The sequence below is a fragment of the Medicago sativa genome, chromosome 5 (assembly GCF_051527215.1).
Source record: "Medicago sativa cultivar Bolivia chromosome 5, Bolivia_mono, whole genome shotgun sequence".
Taxonomy (NCBI): Eukaryota; Viridiplantae; Streptophyta; class Magnoliopsida; order Fabales; family Fabaceae; genus Medicago; species Medicago sativa.
Genome location: NC_140753.1, coordinates 26,777,197 through 26,788,553, shown reverse-complemented (window position 1 = coordinate 26,788,553; position 11,357 = coordinate 26,777,197).

Below are 11,357 nucleotides of genomic sequence, written 5' to 3'. Positions count from 1 at the left end.
ACATAAAAATGAATGAAATAACTTCCCCACATTCGTGGAAATTTCTTTGCTAAGCTACATTATTTATGTGAGCTTTGTTTTTTCCACATTCGTGGAAATAACTTGACTTTCAAATCTGTCTTGTCGACTTCATATATGCAGGATCGATCTTCTTTAATTTGCACCAGTGCTAACTTAATAATGTCTTGACCTAGACCTTAGGTTTTGTCGTCAAGACCACCGTAAATATCATTCTCGACACACTCAATTGATATTGGTCTTTGCTTAATTTTACCCATTTTCTCTATTTTTCTCGTAACCTTAGAGTTAAACCTTTTTCACTAGATGCTCTTTGCAGTAGTCTAAAAACCCGCAACTGAAAAGTAGTCTTTTTCTCATCGTATTCGCCTGATCAAAAAGGAGATCATCGTTATTCATGCGAGTTAGTTGACATATTATCTTTATCGGTGGAGCAAACAACGACGAATCAAACAAACCAACACTAATCATGTGAACACATTGCTAGTCAGGGTTTTCATTTGGATGGACTTTGAATTTAGTGACATTGATGACTTTGTTTTATCTCTTTCCTAACCAATCATTCTCTCTCATCAAAATTATTTATTTTAAGGCTCTTGTTAACGAGTGCCCTGGAACACTCTTTAAATATTCGTTAACATTTTCCATCAAAATATCATTCTCGACACACTTGATGCAAGGAAAATACTCATTCATCTATCATTCTCTCCCATCAAAATACATTAAAATAACTAAAACTTAAAGTCATGCAAGTATTTTCCTCGCTAGTCGGCTACACATACATTTTTGCATGAAGACAAGAGGCCCAAATTCAAAATAGTTTTTCCCATAACCTTCCAAAAAGAAAAAGTTATATGCTAGGGGTGTGCTCCCAACAAAGAAATGAAGGAAAAATAAAAACCAAGATTCAGGAGAGACAAACGTGATCTCGACATATCACGTGACATACCAAATCATGTGTAATGGGCACATGATTAAGAAGCAATTCTTAGAGGACCCTATTCACTAGGACTCTTATCCTTATTGGATGAACCAAGTTTTAGATTTAGATACTGAGCTGACTCTCTCATGTTTGAATGCTCTAAAATTGTCCTAAATTTCAGCAAAGGGGAAACATACCACATGGCTCAAAATGCCTAGTACTGTGGAAGAAATTTTTGTATAAATTGGTCAATTTTCAACCATAGGTTCTTGTTTTCCACTACATGGGTTGTTGCCTTCAAATTTGGTCCCATTGACTACGATTGTTGACTGTTCAAGACAACGAACTATATCTTCACATGTTGAATGAAACAAAAGTACTTAAACCTAACAGTGTTGTTTCGATGTCTAAACTAAATTCACCTAGCTCCAACAAAGAACTTAAATAAAGAAAACAAGTTGAATATTAGCAAAGTTACACATTCGATCCTTTAACTTTTTCTCCTCTTTGAAATGATCTTTTGAACTTACATTTTGTTTGCATGGTTAGCCTTTAAGTTATGTTAATTATGTGTCCGGGCAATTAAGTTTGATCATTTTCCCTAATTACCACCTGATCTGTCCGGTAAGAAGAGGCAACGGTTGCGGACGGTGTTCCGACACGGTGGCGGTGCAGTCTTCACGGTAGAGCGAAATGTGTCTGCAAGCACGTTAGCCTCCAATGCCCAAGTCCAGGTGAGAAATGAGGTTGAATATGTGTGAAAATGAATCGTACCTTGAGGGTGACGTTGAGTAACCCTTATATAGGCTAAGGAGGCGCTAACGACTTCCGTGAAACACGACGCCTCATCAGAGAGCCGTTGGAGGCCACGTGGATGGTGCAGAAGAGCGCGAGGGCGCGTTCCAACACGTTGGTCCACACTAGAACTAGCGTGTACCCTCAATGCATTACAACCTGTTTCATGGGCTTCATCCAAGTGGCTTTATGGGATTGGGCGTTCTAGCCGGTCCAGAACACTACCATAGAGTGTCGAGATATCAAACCCGAACAATATGATCAAGTTGACTGTGTAAACTTCTTTGCATCTGGAGGAAGTTAATGACATTGGTTATGCGGCTAGGCCTTTATTACCAAGAGGAAAACACTATTGAACTATGGTTGAAATTGAAGAAAATTGCTAAAGAGATCATCAAAGTGTATATAAGTCGTCTAGATTTTCGGACAATATGACACCTCTCAACTGGAGATTGCTTTATATGCCTTTCAAATTGTTCAACCTCTAAAATGAGTTGATCGGGAGTTAGTTCCGATCTAAAAAACAACAATCGGGTCATAACTTCCGATAAATTTTATGGGATGTGAGTTACGATCCGATAAATTCGAGGGAGTTTCAAGTAATGTGGGTGCTTACAAAGCAATTACCATCTCAAGTTTAATATAAACCAAGTCCATACTCTTAATTGGGTCACTAAATGCCAACAATTGACTATCATAACATTTACAAATATGTGGTCTTCACAAATCAATATTTTTGCTACAAGTAATCAAAACTGCAAGCTTATATTCAACCATTCACATATACCTAACAATGTTCAAATTAAGTAACAAAAAGAACCTTGATAATTAACCCATGAAACTGATTTCGTGAGAGGGATAAGAAGCAAGGGTATATGATATTGATTTGACAATGGAAACAATAGGACAGGAACATTTTAGCGGCGAATTGTCGGATTGTGTGGTAAAAACCATTGGTCAGCTACTAGGGTTGTCCATGCCATTACAAGTCTACATCCTTTGTGTTTTGTAAAATGAGGACATTGGTTGTGTCGTATGAATTAATTTGTCCCGTTACAGCATTTTTGGCATCTTTCAATCTATGTTTCATGTATAATATATATGGTATTTATGTGAGTTGATGGATTTTCAGGAGGAGATTAATTTGATGTTAACTGTGTCGGGTTTGTACATTGGTGAACATGACAATTTTATGACAAAGACATTGTTATTTTTCAGTTACTTTTAGTTGGTGATGCTACAAGAACCCGTTAAGACACAAAACTAGTGGTTACTGTCCAAATGTGATTATCTTAGATGACATACATGAGTCTCTTACAATATAACTAAGGTTTAGGATTTACTTTTGAGTTTGAGCATGCAGGATTGTTAAAACTCTTATCGCCTATTTGAATTTTACAAGTGTTGAATGATTAGTCTCTACAATTACGCAAGAATGATATCAAGTTTACACAAAAAAAAAAAAAAGAATGGGTTAAGCCCAACTGAAAATGTTTATTTTTACCCAACATTCGACATGAACAATGTATATTTATACGATTTCTGACTTTTATATTACCGATAAAAGCCGGAAACCCACAATTAGCATAAATGATCCTAAAAGAGATTTTAATGAGAAAAAAAAATAATATTTGTAAAATTATTTTGTGATAACTTTTGGATAACCCTCTTTATATCACACTCTAATTGTATTCTTATTCTCTCTCTATTACTTTCATTTTCGTATTGATATCTACATTTATATTTGTATATCTTTGATTATCACATGAGTTGTCAAAAAAAATGATTATTCAAATAACATATCTCTTTAATGAATGCATAGAATTAGAGGGGTTTTGCAAAAAGATAAATAAATAAAGGGTATTATTAACGAAATTTAGTAATTATTCTTTTAAAAAGTAACTATTACAATTTTCAAGCATTCAATGCACAACTTTTCATTAAAAACTTACTCCCTCCATTCCTTTTCTTTTGATGTTTTACAACTTCAACTATATTCCAAATTTTTTGATGTTTTAGTGAATTTATTATTGTTTTCTCAAGTTTACCCTTGTTGGAAAACACAATAAACTATTAAAGTAGTTATGACATTTGGTTTATCACATGTGAATTTAATGATAAATAAGGACATTTAAGTAAAAAACACACAAATATTTATATACTTTAATTACTCCTTAAAACTTGTGTCAAGAGCTAAAACATCAAAAGAAAAGGAATGGAGGGAGTACCATTTAAAGTGGTTAAAAAGTGATCTGGGAACACTCGTTAACATTTCTCTTAAATAAAACAACGAAAAATGATGGTCGTTATCTAATTGGTTGAAGGGAGAGGACTAGAGAGTTTTTTATAAAGGAAAAATAATGAGTTGCATTTTACCCCTTTATAATATAATGATGATAATGATGTTTCAGTAATGCTAAATATATTATAGTCAAACTCTTCAAATAATGGATGGAAGGCAAAATTGAGCGAAGAGAAATTTTAGTCCCCTCCTCTCCATTCCATCCAACACTACCTTAAAATTGAATTCTAGGCCTAACTTCTTTATTTATTTTTTTTTGGTAAATTAAGAATTTTCCCTTACATAATTTAGATTCATTTATGGAATTAACATGTCACAACTTATTTTTCTCATATGTGCTAGCTATGGATTGAACCCTTACCAAATAATTAAAAGGTTAAAATATCTCCTTAAGTTACTCAATGATTGAAAATATTTTTTAAATGAAAAAATTTGGTCACCACCTTCACATCAGTATCAGGTAGGGTCATTTTCCTTCAAAAAAAAAGGTAGGGTCATTTTCCCTATCCACTTGGAAAAGTAATTAACCATAACAAATATAGAATAAATTCTAAAAGAAATGGAAGACCTAGTTGTAACACCCCCCAAATATCTTTCTCATACCCACATATTGTTGATCATGTCTATGAGGTGTTACACAAAGATATTTGAGTCTAATAGCTATATTTTTTGTTGAACCAAAATAAGTTTTGAACAATGTCTCTGAAGTTTTGATGATAATAAGGTATTAAAGAATAATTGAATTTGTTAATATGTGTTCAAGTGTGCAGGATCATGCCATTAAATTCTAACTATCTAAGTCAACTTTTGGATGTGAAATATCAAGACTATGAACACATAAGAAAGCATTCGAAGCAAAGGAGAAACTATTATGACTTGGAACAAATATGAATAAAGGTCAAATTTAAAGTCAATGCTTTGATTAGAGGAGGCACTTTGGTAAGAAGCTTTTGATGCAATCCGACTCTGAAGGACTCTGAAGAATGGAGCATCTGAAGATGACGTCAACATCTGAAGACTCTGACCTGGTTTGTCATCTTCTGAAGGAAGGGCGATCAGACTCTGAATAATACAATTTGTCTTCTTTTGACCACGTGCAAAAACAAACAAGAAAATTCAAGGACAAAGAGAAAAATAATGAATCATTCTATTAGAAACAAAGGATTTTTTAATGACCATTCACTAACATTATCCATAAGAGGGAAAGTCTCAACATCTCTGATCAAGATTCTCAAGGACTTATTTGATGCACTAACACTTCTTCAACAAGGGCTCTCCTATTCTCTCATATATATTGCACAAACAGTTAGAAAAATTCTTACAAACTTTCAATCATAGAATTTCTTAAGTGTTCATAAGTCACTTGCACTTTAACATTCTTACCTCCTCCAAAAAACCATCACACCGACCAAAACCCCTAACAACGTCACCTCTCCTTCTTGATCAGAAGTGTCAGCGCATCAAATAAGTCATTGAGAACTTATTTGAGTAAATATCTTGAGTTTAATTGATTGATTATGTGCGTAATTAAATGTAAAAGATGAGTATTTATAAGCAAATACTAGTCCTGCTAGGAAAAATAGCATTGTCTACATTGATTAGCATTGCTCGACTATTTGTGTGGGTAGTGCATGTGTTTTCCCGCGTTAAGGAGAAAGGTGGGGGGCACATGGTGCCCCACATTTGGCTACGAGCTTTCCACTTCGCAACATGATCTAGTGACATAATCCAATATTCATACTCTAGTATACTCAAGAATTAACTGACTAACTCTTGTTAGAATATAATAACACTCGCCTAACCTACATTGGTTGAGGACATTACATATGTCCTTAAATCACACATGTGGTGACCTCTACGAACATGATATCATTTTTTAGGTGTAAACAAATTTTAAAATGATTCACGTGATATCATTACTTCATTTATGAAAACTCTCACGAAGCTAATACATTTATGTATTCTCTTACTTTAATGCCTTAAGTTTTTAGGTGGAGATGCGGCGTCTTCCTCTCTGGTGATCATAGAGCATCAACCCCTTGTTGCTTTCGATGCTCCTCTGAAGTCTTAAACAAGTGGTATTACTTCCCTAGTCGGTTTGGTGGGGAGCGGGATTGAGATCCGGATGTTTGGATCAAGTATAGGATGTCAGAACTCACACTTGAGGGCGGATGTTGTTGAGTTTCAAGTGTGAATGGTTAGCACCACATCACTTATAAATGAGTAGAATTATAAGAAAAATGAATGATTCATATACCTAATGCCTTAAAATTTTAGATGGACATATAACTCTAGTTCTCTTATTGTCCTGGATCACTGATCTGTTGATGTTCTTGACGCTCTTATAGACTCTCCAACATCGATTAACCATAGGTCTGACCATTGAAAATCATTTTGTCGACGGATGATGTTGATTATCAAAAACCGTTGTCTCATTTTTTTTTTATTATGTAATGAAAGCATACAAGATATCTATCTAATGGAGTACATTCATAACATAGATGTTAGATCCAATTAAAACATATGGAATCACTTATATGCTCCTTCTCATCAAATGAAGTAGCGGGCCGTCCTTTGAAAGGGTATATACGCCATGTGACATAGGTAATAAACTTAGGCCTAGCATCTTCAATGATTTTTCACTAGAGATCATTATCTTATAGGAAAAATTACATAATTGGTCTCTTAACTTAATTTTAGGTAACACTTTCGTACTTTATCTTTTTTTTTCCTTCTGATTTAATCCTTTATGTAATAATCAGATAACACTTTCATCCTTCATCTTTTTCTTTTTCCGATTTAATCTTTTATGTTATAAAATGTCAACATTCTTACCTTTTTATATCAAAACAAAATAAAAAATTCATAAAAAAATTATAAAATATCCATCAAACAAATAAAAAAACCCAAATTTTCATCATACAAATATAGAAACCCAAATTTCATTAAAAAAATCTTATTATAAATGATACAATATTGACATTATAACAAAAGATTAAATCGGGGAGAAAAAAGATAAAAGGCAAAAGTGTTGTTTGATTATAACATAAGAGATTAAAGAGAAAAAAGAAGAAGATAAAAGACTAAAATCTTACCTAAAATTAAGAGATGAATCATATAATTTTGTTTATATCTAATAAGTAGGAGGATTCACCCAAGTCTTTTATCAGAAAGCAACCCCTATCCATGGTTTCACATTTATAATAAAAACGTTTTTCCCGTGAGCAATGTACACCCCGGGTCCTATTTATAAGAAATATTTGACTTTTTTGATTCATTGTAGAAATAATGTATTTGGTCTATATTCTAGACCATATACATCAATTACTCAATGAATTTAAAAAATCAATTTTTTCTTATAAATAGAACCGAAGATCTTCCTCATATTTTGTAGATTGTGCCTAACACTTAATTTATGGATCCGCCAATGTGGGCATATTAAGGTTAGAGAATCCTTAAAAAAAAATTAAGGTTACAGAACCCATGTAATGTTGTCCACATGTGCATGTATTTAATATACGAAACTTGCAATAATTAGGTTATGTCCAATAATCACCCAGCTAATGATTGCAGGGATTATCATTAGTTTATTCAATTTTGTTCATTTGAGTTATTAAATAAAAAATCATGATAACAAATGTTCTTAAGACATTTGTTAAAATGTAAAAAAAAAAATATTATGTTGAGAAGGACAAGTTAAAAAAAAATTACTATATTTAATTTCTCAACACATGTTTGTAAGAGACTTATTAGAATTTTCCTTAAATTAATTTGTTTTAACAACTTTTCCTTAAATTAATTAGTTCACTAGCCATAGCTTTGTTTTCATTTGGAGTGGTATCTTGAGTTTTAGATCCTTAAACTTTTGATATCAACTTGCTTTTAAGTAAGTTCCATGCACTGACAGGAAAATCAAGTGTATAATCCCCGATCATATGTCTAATTAAGCTGCAAATGTTTAATCTACAGGTCAACTTTGTTTGATTCAAAAGGAAATTTCCAATAGTATATTCACTTATTTTCCTGAGAACTTTGATTACAATTATTTTACATTTAATAAACTCATAATTCATAAAGTACTAGTTAATATATTTTTAAAATAGCACATACCAACCATGTGGAGAACATCTTGACTTGAGACCTTAGCTTATTATTAATTTCATAATATAGTAAATGAAATAAATATATTACAATTTTAATATAAAGTGTCCTTTATGTTAGGTAATATTTTATTAATCACGTGGATCGTACTACTATACTTGTTGTAATTTGAAACTACATGCAAGTAGGTTCCTCTCCAACCATCCGCATATATGGATCAATGCATAGCCTTACTGAGTTTTGAAAGGATGCAATTCTATATATATGCAAGTTGGCCAAACTATTAGGTATCATGTTGACCCACTAGAGAGGGATCTTAATTTTCTCTGACAAGTTAATTAGGTTATGACTGAATCCTAGATGCTTACCTTAGAGAAATGCTAGTCACACACATTTTAACACATATTTTTCAACACATTCTCTTTGATTGATTAAAATTCACATGAATCTAACTAAATCATGTGGGACCCATATAAATTTGGTGGGACCCATGTGAGTTTTAACCAATCAAAGAGAAAGTATTGAAAAATATGTGTTAAAATGTGTGTTGCTGCATTCCTCTTAACTTTATTCATAACTACACCCTCCGGTCAGTAATATAAGCAAAAATTCACTTTTTAGATACATTCAATTAATGATGTATGTGACATATAATAAAGACCACATACATCATTAATTGAATGTATCTAAAAAGCGGATTTTTGCTTATATTAGTGACCGGAGGGTGTATATTTTTTTTAAGAATAACCTTGTTCCACAAAACACTCCATTGTGGTTTATCTTCTAGGATGCTTGTTTAGGGAGGGAAATTAGAGTCTTTACGGGGGAGATAAAATGTTATAATAACGACTTTTGGAATAGCATTGTTGCTAGTTATAAGTTGAAGGCTTATGAGACATGAGTTTTGACACTAGTACATAGCGAGCTAGGATGAAAACTTAATCCGAGAATTCTCAGTTTAATATTCTATGATTAGTTATGAGTAAGGAAGCAAAAATAATTATGGATATAGTTTAGATTAGTTATAACCGAGGTAAAAAAACATTGGTGGGGCGTGTTTTAAACGAATAGTCATGAGGTATTAAAGCGAAGGATATAATCACTACTACAAAACTGGTCATAGATAGCACTTTTTTCAGGTGATTTATAGCGCTTTAAAAGCGCTATTATAAATGGCGCTGGTAAAGGTAATATAGCGTTTTTTTTTTTTTTGTATAAAGCACTATCTAAAGCAGGGTTTATATAGCGCTTTATATCAAAAAGCGCTAGCAAAGGTTGTTCTTAGATAGTGCTTACAAAAATAAACGCCATCTAAAAGTGGTTTAAAATAACGCTTCTTTCTTTATTCGCTAATAAAAAACAGCGTTTTTGTTTTAAAACGCTATATAACAATAGGTTTAGATAGCTCTTTATAAAGAAAAAAAAATCGCTAGAAAAAACCTATTAATTTAAAATAATATATATATATATATATATATATATATATATATATATATATATATATATATATATATATATATATATATATATATATTTGGCACATTATAATTGAGACTATTATTTATCAAATAAATCTTAAACATATCATAAAAAATGTATGTATATATAGCATAAAAATCAGAAATGTATAGCCACTAATATGGTAACATGGATATCTCTAAAAAATCCTCTATGGTAGCATGGAGTCTTCTTCTATCTTCTTGGTCATCTCAACATTTTTATCCAAAACAAGCAGGCAAATCATCATTCATTTCCAAATATCGTTCACTCTCCTCCTCCTGAATATATAGCAGAAAACACCATTAAACAATAACACTATATTATATTAGAGACAAATTCAAAGTACTACTGATCATGAGTACAAATTAAAGCAAGATTATAAATTAAAACCACTACCACTTCTAGCAAATATATTTAGAAACATGAAACTCACATATACCTTATCATAAAAATATCATATAACTCTTAGGCTGATCATGAACTGACACCATTCTTCTTGGATTTCTATTAGTTTATTTTTTGAATATGTCAAACACTTAAAACCATCAATGTACTACATATATTATAACATAAAAAATAACCATGTTACTTAATAAACTTAATTATATACAAATATTATACTTTAATATAAAAATAACATACCAGCTTTGGAATCTCATTTAGTTTTGAAATGAGAATCTCTTTCATAAACCTCATCACAAAGTACCCGCAGTCTATACCATTTTCTGGGCGAGGACATTACAAAAAATAAAATAAGTAATTGTATCAATAAAATTATTTATATAATTCATACACTAATTTTTTAAGCTTGTTATGTTATATTATTAAACTTGTACTCGGACCCATGATATGTTGTTAAATTTATTCTTTGGTACTTGAGCTTCCCTTGCAGAGCGAAATACTTTTAGAACTTTACAAAATATAAATGTAAACTTATATTACATACAATTGACCACACACACACACACACACACACACTTACGTGTCAAACATAGTCTTCATTTTTGGGTAATTCATATAGTCATTGAGTAATGGATCCAAATAATATATGATTTCCGATATGGGATCAATGACACATAACATCCAATGTTCGCTACACAAATGTCCAAGTTAATTAGAAAATCTTATATAAACGGTGGTAAAAAGTGAGGAAAAAATAATCAAAAACAATGTTTCAAGGAAAATCTTACACATGCTTATGTATATAAAATGGTAGAATAAATAACTTCCGCTCATCTTTATATTTCATAAATTCCTTAACCATGTATTCTTTGACCAATTCTTGTTCTGCTTCAATTAACACCAAGGATATTCGATGGGAGGATAAGGAGAATTTCCTTGTGATATCAGTGTCTCTATAATGAAAATATAATATTAGATACTATTAAATGTTCCATTCATACAAATAAAATAATTTGTTCGATCAATTTAAAGTTATTCGAAGTACCTGATATATACGCAGACAACAGAGACACCTATTTCTGTATTTTCAAAAAACTCATTCATTTGCTCTTTGGTAATGTCTTCATCATACTGTGCTTCACCAAAAATACCTTCCTCCATAGTTATCTGATGCATATCCGTGTTTTCCATTTGCATTTCCGTGATTAAAGAACTGACACACACGATGGACAACACTTTGTACAGTAAGGCTTTTGATGTTTGGTTTTCGCAATATCTTGTTTTTGTTTTGTGATTGGAATATTGCTATGTCCACCC